Here is a 20,003-nt window from a genome sequence, read left to right on the forward strand (position 1 = left end):
ATTTATAATACTTATGTATTATTTATTCATTGTCCTCCCCCATTTAAACTTCTAAAGGACAGAGATTTTTGTCATTTTTCTCCACTGATTTATCCCAAGAGTCTAGAACAGTGTTTGCTACACAGTAGGTGAGCAATAAACAGTGAATGAATAAAAGAACCTTATATTCAAGTCAGAATCTTTGATAACTTTCTACCCACCCTCACCACCCAGAGCAAATCTTCTTCATCTTTTCCATCTTAATGACAATTCTGGTTGACATAGTTCCTTGGGCTAAAAATCTTGGAGTTTACCCTCACACCTCTTTCTCTCTCAGCTTCATCCAGTTGAATAGTAAACCGAATCAAGTCTACTTTTGTATGTATACCAATTTTAATCTCTTCTTCCCATCTCCACTGATACTATCCTAGTCGAAGCCACCAACTCTTATCTTGCCTATTTCAATAGCCTCCTAATTGTTCTCCCTGTTACATCTCACACCCTGCTACCATTTCTTCTTCACATAGCAGCCAGAATGATCCTTTATAATGACAAATCAGGTTCCTTTACACCCCTGCCCCAAATCCTCCAATGGCTTCCCATGGAAGTGCTCACAAGGCCATGATCTAGATCCCACTCTGGCTCCAGACTCTCAACTTCCCTCTGTCCCTCTCTCACGCTGGTCTCCTTTCTGTCCACGATTACATCCAAAATATTCCATGCTGCAGGGCCTTTACACTCACTGCTTCTCCACCCAGGGCTCTCTTCTCCTGGACATCCATACTCCACACCCACCTTCCTTCCAGTCTCTTTCAGAGGTACCTAACCTGCGAGACTTTCTTTGACCATGCTATGTAAAGGAGCAGCCTCATCACCATGATTCCTCCCGTCTTTTTACTTTATTTTTTCATAGCACTTACCACTTTATATGGCTATTTGTTTTTTGTCTCTGTACTCCACTAGAACACAAGATCCATAATACTAGGGACTTTGTTTTGCTAAATTCTGTAGCTCTAGCATTTAGCAATTTTAGAATAGTGCCTGTCATGTTGTAGCCCCTGAATTTAAAAAAAAAGGCACTGGGATGCCTGGGTGGCTCAGTCGGTTGAGTGTCTGACTCAATTTCAGCTCAAGTCATGATCCCAGGGTTGTGGGATGGAGTCCGCTTAAGATTTTCAGTCTCTCCCCGCCCCACCACCCCCTCTCAAAAAAAAAGTGCTAAATGAATGAATTACTAATATTTGTCAAATGCTTATTAAATGTCAACCCTTTAAAAGTACTATTTCACATAATCCTTAAGAGGCAGTAGGTATTATTAATTTATTTAGATGAAGAGATTGATACCCAGAGAAATTAAGCAATTTGCTCAAAGGCCTACATCTAGCAAGTAAAGAAGTCAGGATTCTAAGCCAAGTAGGTCAACTCTGGTCTGCACTTTTGTGATCTATATTCTGCTTACCTTGCTATGGCACATATGTACAAGTCATTCTAAGAGTTGTTTTCATGATAACTCCCAGAAAGGTATTCTCTCTTCCTTCCTTCCTCTTTTTTTTCCTTTGGTTCTTTCATTCATTCATTCATGTGCTCACATGTTAAGCATGCAATTGGCTCCAGGGATACAAATTTGAGTAGGACTCATTCCCTACTCACAAAGAGCTGCACTGTCTAGAGGAGAAGGCAGACATATAAATAAGTAAACAAACCCAAGATATGTATTTATTTTTTCTCAGAAAATAGAGATAATTTTACTCAAAGCTTTTTCCAGTTTGCATTAAACTGCAAAAAATTTTACTCAAAGTCATTGCCTAAATGTTGTGATCTGTTTATGTCAATTGCCCCAAAACATGTAAATACCATATTTTACATTTTTTTCCTTGCAAGTTGTTTCTGGTTCTTTGGAAAGTAGATGTGGTATAAACAGTAAATGACATAAAATATAAGTATTTCATTATTCCTTAAATACTTTTGATATTTATCATCAAGGCTTTGTACTAGATGCCATAAGGGATTATAAATGACATGGCATTGGCTCCTCAGTGAATTCCCAACCAAGCAGGACACAGAAGCAATAAGCTCAGTGTAAGACGCCATCAAAAAAGCCCTCATAAGGAAAGTACAGCGTCTGATGTGCTTTCTGCAGAGAACTAGATTCTCTGGATGGATGTTGGGGATTTAAAAGCAGACATTTCAGTTCTAAGACCTTTATTCTTAACCATGTCTCTCTACTATGCTCACTATGAGGTCAGTATGAATTTGGCATTCATAAATGTTTCAACGTAGAAAATTCATCTAAGATATTTTAATGTAAACTTCCTAAATGCTTTGTCTTCTGTGGAATTATTAAGGGCTCTACCAATCCTATGAGCTTTCTCTGCATAGAAGGCGGGTCTTCAGGATTAAGCCCAGGTCTACTTCCTATGATATACCTCTGAGCGAATTACTTCTCTGTACTTCAACTGTAAAATGGGATTGATAGGAATATCTACAGCACAGCGATTGGTGCTGAGGCTCCAAAGATGATTAAAAAGCAAGGAAAAAAAAAACAACTAAGAGCAGTTAGTAAAAATGCAATAGCACTCAGGTAAAATAACTGAAAACTGCATGTAACAGTGTTAGGAAATATAGTGTATGGTTATATACAACTGTGTGTCCTTATTAGAGATAAGGGCTGGTCCATGATCCTGTGCAGTCTTTCCATTAAGTCTATAGTTCAGAAACCATGGTGTAGCAACAGAGCTTCAGTGATTACTTGCATTTTTAAAATGTAACAGATATGATGAAAAACTGGCAGTATCTACTAAAGTGGAACATTTTTATTCTTAGTAATTCCCTCTCATCATTATATACCTGATGGAAATGTCCATATGTTCACCAAGAGACATTTATAAGAATATCTGTAGCAGTAACATTTGTAATTAGTAAAAACTGGGAGTTACCAAATACTCATCAACATAAATGGTAGTATCGTCACTCAACACTAGACAGCAGTTACAACGAACAAATCACAACTGCACAAAATGGGTGAATTTCACAGAAACAGTGTTGAGCAAAGAAGCCAGATTCAAAAGTGCACATACTTTGTGACTGCATCTAAAAGTTCAAACACAGTAAGAAGTAATCTGTGATGTTCCAAGTTAGGAGAGTGGTTTCCTAGGAGGTTTAATAATTAGATGGAGTTACAAGAGGGATTTCTGGGGTTCTTGTAATGCCTGTTTCTTGCTCTGAGCACTAGTCATGTAGGCATATGCAGTTGGTAGAAATTCTTCAAACTGTACAATTAAAATATGTACTTAGTGTCTATATTTTTTTAATTTTTTAATTTTAATTTAATTTTTTTTAGAGAGAGAGAGAGAGCATGAGTGGAGGAGAGGACCAGAGGGAGAGAGAGAAAAATTTAAGCAGTCTCCACTTTCATTGCAGAGGGGATCATGGTGCATGATCCCACGATCCTGGGATCACAACCTGAGCCAAAATCAAGAGTCGGATGTCCAACTGACTGAGCCACTCGGGTGCCCCAACTTAGTGTATAATTTTAATAAAACACTCCCTTCAAATGTTGTGGCTCTCCTCGCTGTCCTAACACCCAGGCCACGTATTTCTTAGCTTTGTGTGTCCCTCCACACAAGGCCAACCACTCTGAGAATCCACCCAATTTAAGCATTAAAAGTCTTTCCTTCTGTAAGCATGGCAGTAAAGAGTATTGTTGCAAACCACTCCTAGAATCAATGTTTCCTTTGACTATGATTAGCTCATTGGTGCCAGGTGTTCTGTGGGGCATTAAGACAACATTTTTAAAATGGCAAAATAATGAAAGAGGCATTTGATGCTAAAACAAGTAAATAGCTTGTCTTTATTTTCCAGAAACAACCTGCAACCACCCACCAAATTCTATTTTGAAATGTCATCAATGTTTGGGGAAAAAACTATCAACTGACAACTATTATTTATAAAAGGCCCTATAAAGGGTATTAAAGATGTCAGGAGTGTTTTATCTACTGACCTGAAACCTGTCTCAGACAGAAATGAAAATGGCTGCAGAGTCAACACATATATTTCATTTTGGTGCTGCATTTGAGGACACCTGGGCCAATGTTATGTGTTAAGTCAGTGAAAATGTGTAATTCACAGAGTAACTGAAAAAGCCACTAGACAGGAAGATGGATGGATTGAACATTTTCTGTGCCACCAAACGGCTAATGATCAGGTAAACACCTTTGAGAAAAACAAAATCCAGAATTGTTTCAGCCATTCTCTGACCACCTCTTGCCTCTGGCATGAGCAGCCATTAGCCTGCTGTGGGCTCTTCCAGAAGACAGACCAGCTGCAGAGTCCCTAGGAGGTCATGTCCTCCCTCCCACCCTTTAGAGCCCACTAAATAGCTCATTAGAGGCACCTGCTGTGGAGAAACTGGTGTGGGCAGAGCCAGGATTCAAATCTTGATTCCAAGGTCCAATCTCCTAAGTATTACACCATATTGCTTCCTAATTTTAAAACACCTTTTATGCCCTCCTTCTAAAAAGAGGAATAAGAACAGGGGCAAAGCCAGACCTCATTATGATCCATACCCAACTCTTAGAAGTCCTGCCCTGGGTCTCAATCATTCAATGGGAGGCAGAGCTCCAGGTGACACATATTTTCCATAATCACTAAATCCACTAAGGTACATACTGCTCTCCAGAATGTTACCTTCAAAATTATTCCATCTAAGTAGCTGTCCATATATCTGCACCTCCTGTGTACATGTACACACACACACACACACACACACACACACAACCATGATTTCTGGAAGCAGCAAAGGTCAGAGAAGCAAGTCTTCAGGTTCAATCTCATTTGACTGACTTCCACAGGAAGCTCAGCCAGCTCTTCAAAATTAACTTCTTGCTTTTGGTTCTTAGTTCCCATCTGTAGCCAATGTGGTATCTTGTTTGGTTTCTCTTATTTATTCTCTAAGAACTAAGTCAATATCCATTCATTATGCTTTATTAAATAGCCATGATTGGATAGTATAATGATACACAAAAGTTTAAAAAAACAAGGTTTGTTACAAGCTATGAAACATAATACTGCATCTGTTAAGAATTGAGTTCACTTACCTAGTTATCATACATTTTAGTTTTTAAATACCGCACTTATGGATTAGATTTGTTTTATGTATATTTTGCAGTTTACATTCCCTTATGAATCAATATATTGTATACTTTTCATGCATACACATATATACATATGATGTAACTCAAAGTTAAGTTTTTTAAAGCTATACATACAAAATCACCGCATGTGGAATTAAAGCATATTACACACAAAATGAAAAGAACTATAGCATAAAACACAGATCGAATGTAACTGACCTATATAAAACAAAGCATATGATCATTGTATCCCTAGAATATTTTCTCTTTAAGAAAAAAAAAAAAACAAAGCCAATTATCCACTTGTTGAGTAAATCACAATGCAGTTTTCTAAAAAAATTTGCTAGGCAATGATAGCTTTATTGCCTTCTTGGCTTCAGACCACCAACTATTCTAAAGATATTTAATTAAAAAAATAATAAACACCATCACATGAAATACAATGTCAAACAAACATAATTATATTCAAACATCTGAAAAATGCATAGTACCACATTTGGGAAGTGTGGACTTTTTCCATTGCCGTCTCATTCATGATAAAGAGCAGTCTTTGGCCTCCTTTTTGAAACTTTTTATAGTGTTTCTTTAAAGTTTATTTTGAGAAAGAGAGAGAGCGAGTGCACATGAGAGGTGGAGGGAGAGAGAGAATCCCATGCAGGCTCCAAAGCGGGGCTCGATCCCACGACCCTGGGATCAAAGCCTCAGCCAAAATCAAGATTTAGATGCTTAACTTACTGAGCCACCCAGGCGCCCCATAAACTTTTTACAGTATTTTTTATGTTCAGTAAAAATCTCATTTCAGCATTTTATCTTGAAGTATAATAGCCCTATTTTTCTCTTTACCTCCAACTAATATACCCCAATCTTAAAATATTTTGTATGTGTATAACAGCATACAGATTCATGTATTTATTAAACAACTTGCTAAAATAAGGTCCCTGTGAAAGGTTTACTAAAATCATGCAAAACTAGGACTCATAAGAAGGGAACCTCTAGCACAGCTATTCAACGATTTGTTTTACTAGCTGGGAAAAACAAGAAGGCCTGCAAAATTCCATATTCTTCAAGTTTATCAACCTTAATTTCCTAAAACACTGCTCCACAATCTCAGACAAACGCCAGATAAAATTATTTCCTTAATTCTGCTACTTCCTATTTTCTGCCACATTTTAATGTTTCTAAAATTGGGATTATTTTACAAAGGATATATATATTTCATGGTCGTCCGCCTTTTAAAAAATGGGCTATGCTAAATTGGTATCATATCTTACAAGTGATGGAGATTTAGAATCCCAGAAAATAATGAATATAGTATTACTCATGAAAGGGAACTCTGAATTAAGTACTTTTTAATTTGCCATTTCTTCCAGTAATACTTGTTAAGGTTACTATTCACCCTACCCAAATTGGAGCCCTTACAATCTCCTGAAACAAAGAAAAGGCATAATCCTGAAACCAATCAATTTTTTAACATATTTTTTTTCTACAGTGGCAACTAAGGCCAAGTAACTTTATCACTTCCCCATGTGAAGACACCAGAGAGTGATTTGGAGATTAGGAAGATAGATTAATAGAGACAAAGAAAAACTTACTGAGAAATAATGAGGTTAGTTGCCAAATTGACAGTATGAATTATCTGTTGTAGAGGGACTCTCTTATGAGATGACACATTATTATTCAAAGAACTGGCCATTACGTTACCTTGGCCAGACTACATGCACTACTGCCAGAAACTACTCATGCAAAAACCTTGGCTAAAAGCTACCTCTGATGGCCTGGAACCTATTTTGGCATTAAAAGCCAGAACTTCAGGCCACTCAGCAGAACTTGCCCAAGAAATCTATTTTTCAGTTAGAAAAAAAGTTCTTCTATCTTGATTTTACTGGCATGCTTTAAGGGAATAAATTATTGACAGTTAATTCATATATATATAATCACTCATCTTTTCAACAAAAGAAATATGAGGCACATTTAAAAATATTCCAAATTCAATTTAAAACTTTTACCATCTTTTTTAAAAAAAAATTTTTTTAACGTTTATTTATTTTTGAGACAGAGAGAGAGACAGAGCATGAACGGGGGAGGAGCAGAGAGAGAGGGAGACACAGAATCAGAAGCAGGCTCCAGGCTCCGAGCCATCAGCCCAGAGCCTGAGGTGGGGCTCGAACTCACGGACTGCGAGATCGCGAGATCGTGAGATCGTGACCTGAGCTGAAGTCGGACACTTAACCGACTGAGCCACCCAGGCGCCCCTAAAACTTTTACCATCTTAAAAATAAAAACCTTTACCAACTCAAAGATTCTGCATTTACTTCTGATTATTTTAATTTGTCACGAACCACCCTCAAGTAAACCATCAGGCTAAAAGGACTGTCCAGAGTTTCAGACAGCCTAAAACTGATTGTTGGAAGATACCATGGATCTGGTTGGCCAGGCGCCTTTCTCATTGTTCCAAGTATCACTGCATGCATTCTTTGCTCCAAAACAAGAGTTAATTCTGCTAAGTTGCTGAACCAAATTCTTCATATTTGCCTTAACTTTCTTTATCCAGATTTGTTTTAAAAATTTACAGGTTAGTCTTGATGCTGCTCTGACCCTACAAAAACCTGACAAAGGAGGTTAAGAGGGGAAGTGTCCAGCCATTGGAATGGAGGATGTGATGTCCAAAGCTCACATAATCTCAGCTACTGAAACCACATCAGTAGAAAGGAACTTCCTCTGCCATTGATTTTTTTTACTATTGAGGTAAAATTGGAATATAACATTTTATTAGTTTCAGGTATACCACATAATCCAATTTATGTATAGACTACAAAGCAATCACCACAATAAGTCTAATTACCACCCATCACCATACAACTCACATTAACCATTTTGGCTTACCCCAACCCCCTTTCCCTCTGATAACTGCCAATCTGTTCTCTGTATCTATGAGTTTTGTTTGCTCATTTGTGTGTTTTTTTTTAGATTCCACATATAAGTGAAATCATGTGGTATTGTCTTTCTCTGACTTATCTGACTTATTTCACTTAGCATAATACCCTCAATGTCCATCCACATTGTTGCAAATAGCAAGATTTCCTTCTTTTTTATGGCTAAGTAGTATTCTATTATATATATATGTATTACTACTCACTATTACTCATTACTATTTATTATTACTATTCATTCCTTTCTCTCTCTCTCTCTCTCTACACACACACACACACACACACACACACACACAGATACATATATATCACAAATTCTTTATCCATTCATCCATGAACAGTTAGGTTGTTTCCATATCTTGTAAATAAAACTACAATAAACATGGGGTGCATATATCTTTTTGAATTAGTGTCCTCATTTTCTTTGGATAGATACTCAGATGTACAAGTGCTGGATTATAAGTAGTTCTATTCTTAATTTTTTGAGAAACCTCCATACTATTTCCCATAGTTGAAGAACCAATTTACATTCCCACTGACATTGTATGAGGGTTCTCTTTTTCCACATCCTCCTCAATGCCTGTTATTTCTTGTCTTTTTGATCCTAGTCATTCTAGCAGGTGTAAGGTGATATCTAAATGTAGTTTTGATTTGCATTTCCCTGATGATTAGTGATGATGAGCATTTTTTCATGTGTCTGCCATCTGTATGTCTTCTTTGGAAAAATGTCTATTCAGGTCTTTTGTTCATTTTTTAATTGGATTATTTGGGGGTTTTGGTAATGAGTTGTAAAGTTCTTTATATACTTTGTATATTACCCCTTTTCAGATATATCACTTGCAAAATCTATTTATTAGGTTGCTTTTTCCTTTTTTTTTTTTTAAGAATTTATTTTTAAGTAATCACATTACCCAACATGGGCTCAAACTCACATCCCCAAGATCGAGTCACATGCTCTACCAACTGAGCCAGCCAGGTGTCCCTGTTGCCTTTTCATTTTGTTGATAGTTTCCTTTGCTATGCAGACTTGTAAGTTTTTAGTTTTATGTAGTCCCACTATTTATTTTTGCTTTGTTACCTTTGTTTTTGAGTTGAATCTAAAAATTCAATGCCAAGACCAACATCAAGGAGCTTAACGCCTATGTCTTCCAGAGTTTTATGTTTTCAAGACCTTACATTCAAGTCTTTAATCTATTTTGAGTTAATTTTTGTGTATAGTGTAAGATAGTGGTCTAGTTTCATTGTTTTGCATGTTGCTGTCCAGTTTTCCCAACACTGTTTATTGAAGAGACTATCCTGTTCCCATTGTATATTCTTAGCTCCTTTGCTGTAATCCAATGACCCTATGTGTGGGGGTTTATTTTTGAACTCTCTATTCTGTTCCATATTTCTGTATGTCTGGTTTTATGCCAATACTACAGTGTTTTAATTAACATAGCTTTGTAGTAATATAAAGTGTGATACTTCAGACTTTGTTCTTTCTCAAGATTGCTTTGGCTGAGTGTCTTTTGTGGTTCCATACTAATTTTAATATCCTTTGCTCTAGTTCTGTGAAAAATACCACTGGGATTTTGACAGGAATTGCAGTGAACCTGCAGATTGCCTTGGGTAGTATGAACATTTTAACAATATTAATTCTTCCAGTCCATAGGCATGGAATATTTTCCCAATTACTTGCGTCTTCTTCAACTTATTTCATTAATGTCTTATAATTTTTAGTGTACAGGTCTTTCACCTCCTTGGTTAAATTTATTCCCAAATATTTTATTCTTTTTGATGCAATTGTAAATGGATTTCTTTCTTAATTTCTCTTTCTGATAGCCCATTATTACTGTATAAAAATGCAACAGATTTCTCTATATTGATTTAGTATCCTGCTATTTTACTGAATTTATGAGTTCTAACAGCTTTGTGTGTGTGGAGTCTTTAGGGTTTTCTCTATACAGGATAATGTCATGTGCAAATAGTGACAGTTTTACTTCCTTTCCAATTGGGATGCTTTTCATCCCCCCCCCCTTTTTTACTAATTGCTATGGATAGGACTTCCAATACTATATCGAATAAAAGTGGTAGGAGTGGCCATCCTTCTCTTGTTTCTCATATATGGCCTTTATAAGGTAGTTTCTCTCTATACCCACCTACAGAAAACTTTTATCATAAATGTTGAATTTTGTCAAAACTTTTTTCTGCATATTTTGAGATGATCATATGATTTTTGTTTTTCATTTTGTTAATGTGGTATACTACATTGCCCTGGAATAAATCCTATTTGATCATGGTATATAATCTTTTTAATGTATTATTGAACTCAGTTTGCTTATATCTTGTTGCGGATTTTTACATCTATGTTCATCAAGGATATTGGTCCATAATTTTCTTGTTTTGTGGTGTTCTTACCTGGATTTGGTAACCAGGGTAATGCTCGCCTCATAAAATGCATTTGGAAGTGTTCCTTTCTCTTCAGTTTTTGTTTTGTTTTGTTTTTGTTTTGGGGGGGGTTTGGAAGAGTTTGAGAAGGACAGGTGTTAAATCTTTGAGTTCATCAGTGAAGCCATCTGGTCCTAGACTTTTGTTTGTTGGGAGGTTTTTTATTGATTCAATCTACTTTCTAGCAATTAGTCTATTTAGATTTGCTGTTTTTTGATCATTCAGTCTTGGAAGATTATATCCTTCTAGAAATTTATCCTTTATTCTTAGGTTGTTCAACTTGATGGCATATAATTGTTCATACTGGTCTCATGATCCTTTGTATTTCTGTGGTTATCAGTTATAATGTCTCCTTTTTAATTTCTGATTTTATTTATTTGAACCCTCTCTCTCTTTTTTTTTTCCTGGTGAGTTTAGTTAAAGGTTTGTCTATTTTTTATATATATTTTCAAAGAACTAGCTTTTAACTTCATTGATCATTTCCACTGTTTTTTTTTTTTTGTCTCTGTTTTGTTTATGTGCACTTTGATCTTTATTATTTCTTTCCTGCTACTAACTTTGGGCTTTGTTCTTCTTTTTTTAGTTCCTTTAGGTCTAAAGTTAAATTATTTATTTGATAGTTTTCTTGTTTCTTGAGGTAAGACTGCATTGCTGTCTTCCCCCTTAAAGCTGCTTTTGCTGCATTCTATAAATTTTGGAATGTTATATTTCAATTTTTATTTGTCTCAAGGTATTTTCTGATTTCCCCTTTGATATCTTATTGACCCACTGGTTTGTCAGTAGCATGTTGTTCAATCTCCATGTATTTGTGACTTGTTCAGTTTACTGTAATTGAATTCTAATGTCATGCCATTGTTGTTGTAAAAGATGACTGGTATGATTTCAATCTTCTAAAGTTTACTGAGATTTGTTTTGTGGCCTAACATGTGATCTATCCTGAAGAATGTTCCTTGTACACTTAAGAGGATGTATAGTCTGCTACTTTTGAATGGAATGTTCTGTATGTATCTATTAAGTCCATCTGGCCTAATGTGTCATTTAAGGCCAAGAATTCCTTATTGACTATCTGTCTTGATGGTCTATCCATTGGTGTACGTGAAATATTGAAGTCCACTACTATTATTATATTGCTGTTAATTTGCATTATATAGTTAGGTCCTTTATTGGAGGCACATAAATATTTATAAATATTATATCTTCTTGTTGGATTGACTCCTTTATCATTATATAATTCTCTTTTTTGTCTTTTGTTTAGTCTTTGTTTTAAAGTTTATTTTGTCTAAGTACAGATACACCAGCTTTTCATTTCCATTTGAATGTAATTTCTTCTTCTATCCCTTCATTTTCAGTCTTTGTGTGTCCTTAGATCTGAAGTGAGTCTCTTGTAGGCAGCATATAGATGGGTCGTCGTCTTCTTCTTCTTCTTCTTCTTCTTCTTCTTGTTCTTCTTCTTGTTCTTCTTCTTCCTCTTCCTCTTCCTCCTCTTCTTCTCCTTCTTCTTTTAATCCATTCAGCCACTCTATGTCTTTTGGTTGGAGAATTTAGTCCATTTACATTTAAAGTAATAATCAATAGGTGTGTACTTACTGGCATTTTGTTAATTATTTTCTGGCTGTTTTTATAGTTTTTGTAGTTCCTCTCTGTGCTTTCTTCTCTTGCTCTCCTCCCTTGTGGTTTGATGACTTTCCTTAGTGTTATGTTTAGATTCCTTTCTTAATTCCATCTACTATAGGTTTTAATATTATGATTACCATAAGATACACATATAATAATCTGTTTACATAGTAGTTTATTTCATGTTGATAGCAACTAAAGTTTGAGCACTTTCTAATGACTACATTTTTATCCCAACTTCCCTACCCATGTTTTATGTTTTGGTGTTATATTTTACATTTAATTTTGTTTTATATATCCTTTAACTTATTATTATTGTTATGGTTAATTTCACTAATTTTGTTTTTCTAATCTCAATACCTGTTTTATAGTGACTAATCCACTACCTTTCCTATATGTTTGCCTCTTCCAGTGAGATTTTTATTTTCATGTTTTCTTATTGCTAGTTAGTGCCTTCTCTTTTCAGCTTAAAGAAGTCCCTTTTAACATTTATTGTAAGGGTGGTTTATTGGTGATAAACTCTCAGCTTTTGCTAATCTGGAAAAGTGTTTATATCTCCTTAAATTATGAATGATTGCCTTGCTTAGAGTATTCCTGGTTGGAAGTTTTTTCATTTTAGCACTTTTCATGTCCTGCCACTCCTTTCTGACTTGCAAAGATCTGACTGAAAAATCAGCTGAAAGTCTTATGGAAGTTCTCTTATATGTAACAAGTTGTTTTCTCTTGCTGCTTTTAAATACTTTCCCTTTAACTTTTGACATTTTAATTATAATGTATTTTGGTGTAGATCTCTTTGGTTTATCTTATTTGAGACTTTCTAAGCTTCCTGGATGTAGATGTCTGTTTCCATCCTGACTTCTTGGAAGTTTGCAGCCATTATTTCTTCAAGTAAGTTTTCTGCCTTTTTCTCTTTCTTTCTCTCTTCTCTTTCTCAGACCCCTAAAACACTTGATGTCCTGTTAGCTATATTCGCTTTTTAAAATTTCTTTTCTTTTTGTTTTTCTGTTTGGATCAGGATGCTGGTCCATTGTTCTGCTCCATCCCGTCTGCTATTGAACCCTTCTAGAGTGTTTTTCAGTGGAGTTATTGTATTCTTCAGTTTAGTGACTTCTGTTTGGTAGTATCCTTTTTTTAAGAGAGAGAGAGAGCACACACATGCGTGCATGAGTGGGGGGAGGGGCAAAGGGAGAGGGAGAGAGAGAGAATTTTAAGCAGGTCCAGTGCAGAGTCCAACATGGGCCTCAATCTCATGATGGTGAGATCATGACCTGAGCCAAAATCAAGAGTCAGATGCTTAACCAACTGAGCCACCAAGGTGCCCCTGTTTGGTACTATCTTATATTTTCTATATCTTCTATCTCTTTGTTGAAGTTCTCATCGTTTCATCCATTCTTCTCCTAAGTTCAACAAGCATATTTATGACCATTACTTTTGAACTTTTTATCAGTGAGAGAAATAAGTCCCCCAAACCCCAAAGGCTGGGGTATCTGATGTGGGGTACAAACTCCTCAGTCTTCAGGGAGAATCTCCATATTTGTGAGATCCCTCCAGATTGTGGGTCGCCATGCTGGAGGTGGGATTTTTGGTGAAATCCCCTCTCTGCCTCTACTTCCCGTCTCAATGTAGTTCTTTTATCCTTTGTTGTAGAAAAGCTCTTTAGCTAGTTTTCAGGTCTTTTCCAAAGGGAACCAATTCATATGGAGCTGTACATTTGGTATGTGCATAGGAGGAAGTAAGTTCAGGATATTCCTAGACCTGAACCACTCTCTCCCTGCCACTGATTTTTAACTTCATCTTATGACAACTTACCACAACCATCCAATCCACCTACTAGAGCAACATCCCATAATTTTAACCACCTGGTGTAATGCAGGGGCTTTACAAAGAGATACAGCTTATCATCAATTAGAAGATGATGTAAAGAAGGGAGAGATGCTTTGATTAAATGCTATTCTTTTTCTTTAAATTTTTTCCCTCAAAGTTTTATGTCTCAATTATTTTATGGTGTAGTTAGGTAAAGGATTGTTTACAACACAAAATAATTTTATATGAAAAGCCTACAAATATATTTCACTGCTTCTAATACAACATCTGTTTTGTGTGACCAAAGAAATCCAGTAAACAACAAATTGAAATGGAAGACAATCTTAGTCCAAGAGAGTAATTCTTTGCAGAAGGAAGTGAATGGAGATAAAACATGCAGCAGGAATCCAGGGCCCAGGAAAGCATGAGCACAGCAGGGCAAACATAAGCCTTCTCTTAGTTCTTTCCTTTCCTCCCATACCTGCTCTTGTTTCTCTCTTTTCTTTTCCTTTATCTCTCACCATTGGCTGCTCAGAGCCAATATATTCACTTACCTCAATGGCAGGCTTAATGCTCTTCCTTGGAACTAAGGGATAGTGAGGAATAAACAACTTAGTTTGGTTTTGTAAGAATAATGTTCATGCAGAAAGATCTGGAAAAGAGAAAAAAGGAGGCTTCCATTTGTCCCTAAATGTTATCTTACCATAATTGGTGACATCTCTGGATTAGTGTCTAAATGTATTGAAAATCCTCTGACTCATTTGTTGCCCACTAAACAACTTTTTTTTCACCCCAGCAAAAACAACAGCCTCGCCATAGAATGTTCAATTAACGTTACTGATAGATTGATGTCCTGACGTTACCTCTCAGTGGTCCAACTAGTTCAGGCATTACTGTTTAAAAGACAGGATAGGACAGGCAAAATCAACCATAAATCCATGTTATAGATCATGAGGAGAGACAGGACTCAAGAAATATATCATAGCTTTGTAGGCTTTAACAACTTAAGAAATTTAACATAGTGTGAAAACTGTCTCTAGAGCTCAAATAATTGTCTAGTCTAGGTGGAATAAGAATTAAAAACTTGGTTTGAATAGAATGGTAGGAGAAAACTCGACTTAGAATCATAACATCTGGTTCCAATTTTACTCTGCCATTTATTACCTGTGACTTGAAACATACTGCCTCCCTTACCCTGAATTTCCTTATCTGAAAATTGAGAAAATTCAAGTACATATCTAATAGGTATTATTGTGAGGATTTAATCAAGTGAACCACATGAAAGCTAATGGCACAGTACCTGAAATGCAGTAGATACTCAATAAACATACTACAGAAATAATTTTCCCCCACTGTAGTTGTGTGCTATCAACTTAAAATCCTTTTTGAAGGGGGAAAAGAAACATTTTCTTTCTGATATGGCTATTGCCTGGCATCTGCACTGTTTGAAATATTAGGTCTCTCTTAACTCCTATTGTCATATGTACAATGCTTTGAGATTCATTTGCATGATTTAGTGAAGACCTGCTTTCTTCCTCAATAGGCTTGCAGTCTAGCAGTAAAAGAGAAATGCATATTATTACAACCTTGGGTGTATGTGTAATTGCCACAACAAGGCAGGCTGGTGGTACAATGGCTGCAGCAGGGAAGAGGAGGGGGTATAAGGGTCTGAGGGAGCCGGGGAGGCTTTGGGGAGAAACAGGACTAGGACTTGGTCTTCAGGGTCAGAGAAGGAACCCGCCAGACGTGTGAGAGAGAAGAGAGGTTTTCCAGATAGAACCTAAAGAAATATCCAAACTCTAAAATATTTTAAAATATTTAAAATGCTCTTTTTAAGTGTGTCTAAATTCTAAATTCATATGGTTTAAATACCCATATGCAGTTACTCATAATTGTACACATTTTTCTCTGTGACTCTAACTTAGATAATTTAAAAGGCAATAGAGATATTTGTCTGTTTAGATGATGAGAACTTTATAGGAATAAGCAATGATGGGAATAAATTGATAAAAAAATTATGTCAAACAGGAGTGCCTGGCTGGCTCAGTCAGCAGAGCATTTGACTCTTGATCTTGGGGCTGTGAATTCAAACCCCACATTGGGTGTACAGATTACTTAAAAAATAAAATCCTTAAAGAAAACAAAAAGAATTACATCAAACATTCTACTTTTACATACTTGTGTTAACTGGAAGATGACACAGGAGACCCTTGATATTTGGTGTGTGAAAATGCCTGTAGCGGTCCTTAGCTTTCTGTCAAATCACAGTTTCATCCAGGGTCAAATCATTGTCATTATTATCATCACAATCATCATAGCAGCCAATACTTGTATGGTTAAATACAGTGCCAAATACTGTTGCGAGCGCTTGGGAGTAGAAACCCACTTATTCTCAAAAATGAGGGAGGAAGATCCCATGGCCTTTTCAATTTTGCTAAAAATTTCTTACTTGATAAGGAAATTTACATTGGCCAGAGCATTCCCAGCACAGATTTACAAACCATTTCTTATTTCTCTGTGAGGCATAGGATAGGCTCGGCTCCTATACCTGAATCCTGGTAAAAAAAAAAAAAAAAAAGATCATTTTTCATAGGCTTTTGCACCCTCACTTCATATTATACTCACTGCTTAGCTCTTAGGTCTTTCTCCATACCATTTTCACAAATAAACCCAATTTTTACCGTTCACAGGAGGTATAATATAGTGATGACCTGACTGGAACAATCAAGTTGCCCTGAAAAGCTGTCGCAGGGTAATCAGATGGGCTCACTCCCTGACTAAAGTGATTTGCTCCCATGCCATACAAGCACTTCAAAGCCATGCTTCAGTAAAATGACAAATTAGTACCTGTCAGGATTTTGGGACCATGCACGGAAAGTGAGATCAAGGATACTAAATCCAAAAGTCTGTTATCGTATAAAATCGCTGAGGTTAGAAGACAGCATGCTGTGTAGTCTATATAGTGAGAAGACAGTTGTGATATTTAGGGATAAATTTTGAAAGCCACTGCTATCAAACTTTTCTTATGTTATCTTGATGCTTCAAATGTGTACTTTTTACATATAATTCACATGTTTCCTCACACTTGAAATGAAGCTACTATATATGAGAAGTTTAACACTGCAGCTCTACCTCGACCACCCTTAAAATGAGATGATTAGGAAATCAGAAGCTAAATTATATGTCTAGGTACTAATATGCCCACAAATAGTATAAACTGTGCATGCACAAAGCAGTAAATAACTCTTAATTATCACAGAAAAGTTAACCTCAGTTTCACAGCGTTAATAGAAGTAAGTCTGGTATTTTTTGGAATTTTGATAAATTTTAGTCAAATTCTGACTCTGGTTTCATGATCCCACCATTTAATACATGTGACATTTTTAGAATAGCATCTGCACATGTGTGGTAGCCAACTTTCCCAATTTTAGTAATAGTCATTTGGCTTGAAGGACTCAATTTTCATAGTAGACCAACCACTTAGGACATTCAGTGTAAAACAACAGCTCTTGAAGTTAGAAGGGTCACCACAAAGAATCTACAGTGCTGAGCTGTGTTTGGCTTGTCGTTCCTACTGTCAGAATGACAAAACTGATTTGATCATAAATAGTTTCAAGAAGGCCAGTGTGCTTTGGGGACATGCCAACTTGGTCCAACCACTGTGAACTTGCAACTCTGAGAGCACAGTATCAGACTTCTTGAGGAGGGAAGTGATGGAATGTGGAGCTCAGAGTCTAGCTAAACAAAAGTTAAATTGCTTTTTAATTAAAAATGTATATACTCCAGGAACTCTAATAATTTGAGTTGTATTTGAAAATAACAGCTTTAACAAATATGATTTTTAAAGACTTCTTGCCATTCAGAGCTGCTATTCTGTGGGTGTGAAATAAAAAACCAGGCTTTATCCCACTGAAATCTGAGAGGCAAACAGCTCATTTTAACTATTCATATGTCTGTGTTGGCTTTACAGATAAAGATCAACTCAACGGCATTCTAGAAAATTAGTTGTGTCTAATCCCCAGTGTCCTAGTTGACATTTCCTTTATTAATAGAACAGGATACACATGGCTGTGGTCAACCTCTTACTGGGTCTGCTATGACTGCTGTAGCAGCCCGCAAAGTATAGCCTCTCTGTGAAGTACATTGGGCTGCTCCAAGGGAAAGAACTCTTCATGAGGCTTCTTGTTAACCTTCTCCATTTTAACTATCATGGCTTCTTGAGCATTTGCAAGTTTTTCAAGTCTTTTAATATATAGGTAACAAAACCAGACATTAAACATTGATTTCTAAAATACCTTCCAAGAACTACCTTTAATATTTTGTTAATGTATAACTTATACAAGCAAAAGCATAACTGTTAGTTTTTGTAAATTATTTAACCCTCACTCCAACCACTCTCCACAATCTCATAGCTCATCCAATAGCAAACAAAGAGATAAGTAATAATTAGGCCTCCATTTCTTTCCTTTATTTTTTTCTTGCTGTCTACCTTCTTTCCTTTTCTTTTTTCATTTTTTAATTTCTCATTTTCTTTCTCTTACATATCTGAATGTTATTTTGCTTTTCCATTTCTACAATCCTTTTGTGTATTTTTCACATAAAAAAAGCAAATGGAATGGCTAATAAACATATGAAAACATGCTCAACATCACGGATCAGGAGAAGGTAAAGTAAAATAACACCAAGATAACAATTCCCCTTTCAGACTGAAAAGCATAATATAAATTGTTAGAATCCAATGTTAGGGAAATTGACATGCTAATATATGGTTAATGGTGCAGTTCCTTTCAAGGGTGGCAATTTCTATCTCAATTCAAAATGTACATACCTTTTGACGCAGCAATTCCACTTTTTAAAATCTATCCTACAGAAATACTTGTAAAACTATGTAGTGATATACATAATAATGAACATGTATGAAATTGTTGATTAAATTATGGTATAGCTATACTATCATGCAATTTTAAAAAATAATCAAGTAAACCTATATTACAGATATGGAAGAATTCCCATAACTTGTTTTTAATGAAAAAGAACAAATGATGGAATAATATTTATAGTATGCTCTTTCTTTTACTTACAAACACATACATGCATATGTGCTTTTGATCCATATGTTTAGTTGTCTACTTAAAATATTTAAGCACAAATATCTCAAATTTAATGTCTCCAACATTTGACTACTGATCTTTTCCCCAACACTGTCCCCTATCTTACTAAGTGACACATCTATCATTTGCTCATTCAAGAAACCAGGACATCTTCCTTTTTTTGTATTCTCCACCTCCAATCCAGTCCTAAACATGTTTCAAATCTGTGCACTCATCATTGTTCCACTTCCATTAACCTATTTTCGTCTCCATCAGTTTCACCTGATTTTGTCAATAGCTTCCTATTTATTTGTTGTCTTTTCTAATCCTTTTTATGGATTAGATCCCTTTCGAAAACACAATTTGGATCATGTCACTTCATACCTAAAACCCTCACAGTATCACTTTGCACTTAGAAAAATCGACTCTCAACAAACATGAGACTCTTAAATATAGAGAACAAAATAAGGGGTTCCTGGAGGGATTGTGGGTGGGGGGATGGGCTAAGTGGGCAAGGGACATTAAGGAAGACACTTGTTGAGATGAGCACTGGGTGTTATACATAGGGGATGAATCACTGGAACCTACTCCTGAAATCATTACAGTGCAATAATGACTGCTAACTAACTTGAATGTAAATTAAAAAACAAAAAAAAAAGAAAAAAGAAAAATCTACTCTCTTTTCCTCAGCCTACACAACCTGCTTTATCTCATCACTGATTACCTCTCCAGCCAATGGCATTATTATTGTAACAGCAATAATAATATTATTGTCAAATATTTTCTCATTTAGGTTTCAACAGAACTGTTTAAGAATTCAACCTTTAGGGGCACCTGTGTGGCTCAGTTGGTTAAATGTCTGACTCTTGATTTCAGCTCGGGTCATGATCTCACAGTTTGTGAGTTTGAGCCCCGCATTGGGCTCTGTGATGACAGCACAAAGCCTGCTTGGGATTCTCTCTCTCCTCTCTCTGCCCTTTCCTCCCTCCCCCACATGGTGTCTCTCTCTCTCTCTCTCTCTCTCTCTC

General features: G+C 36.0%; 1 protein-coding gene and 1 long non-coding RNA gene across 3 annotated transcripts in view; both read right to left on the reverse strand.

The window, feature by feature from the left end:
• The window catches only part of SLC25A21 (solute carrier family 25 member 21), a 484,023-nt gene that overhangs the window by 321,271 nt on the left and 142,749 nt on the right, over positions 1-20,003 (reverse strand). The window lies entirely within an intron of this gene.
• Positions 11,964-18,883, reverse strand: LOC131517118 (uncharacterized). The gene is made up of 3 exons (XR_009264406.1): positions 16,733-18,883; positions 16,335-16,440; positions 11,964-14,537 (listed from the first exon to the last, which is right to left on the reverse strand). It is a non-coding gene; the product is annotated as an uncharacterized LOC131517118 (long non-coding RNA).

Source organism: Neofelis nebulosa, chromosome 7 (genome assembly GCF_028018385.1).
Source record: "Neofelis nebulosa isolate mNeoNeb1 chromosome 7, mNeoNeb1.pri, whole genome shotgun sequence".
NCBI lineage: Eukaryota > Metazoa > Chordata > Mammalia > Carnivora > Felidae > Neofelis > Neofelis nebulosa.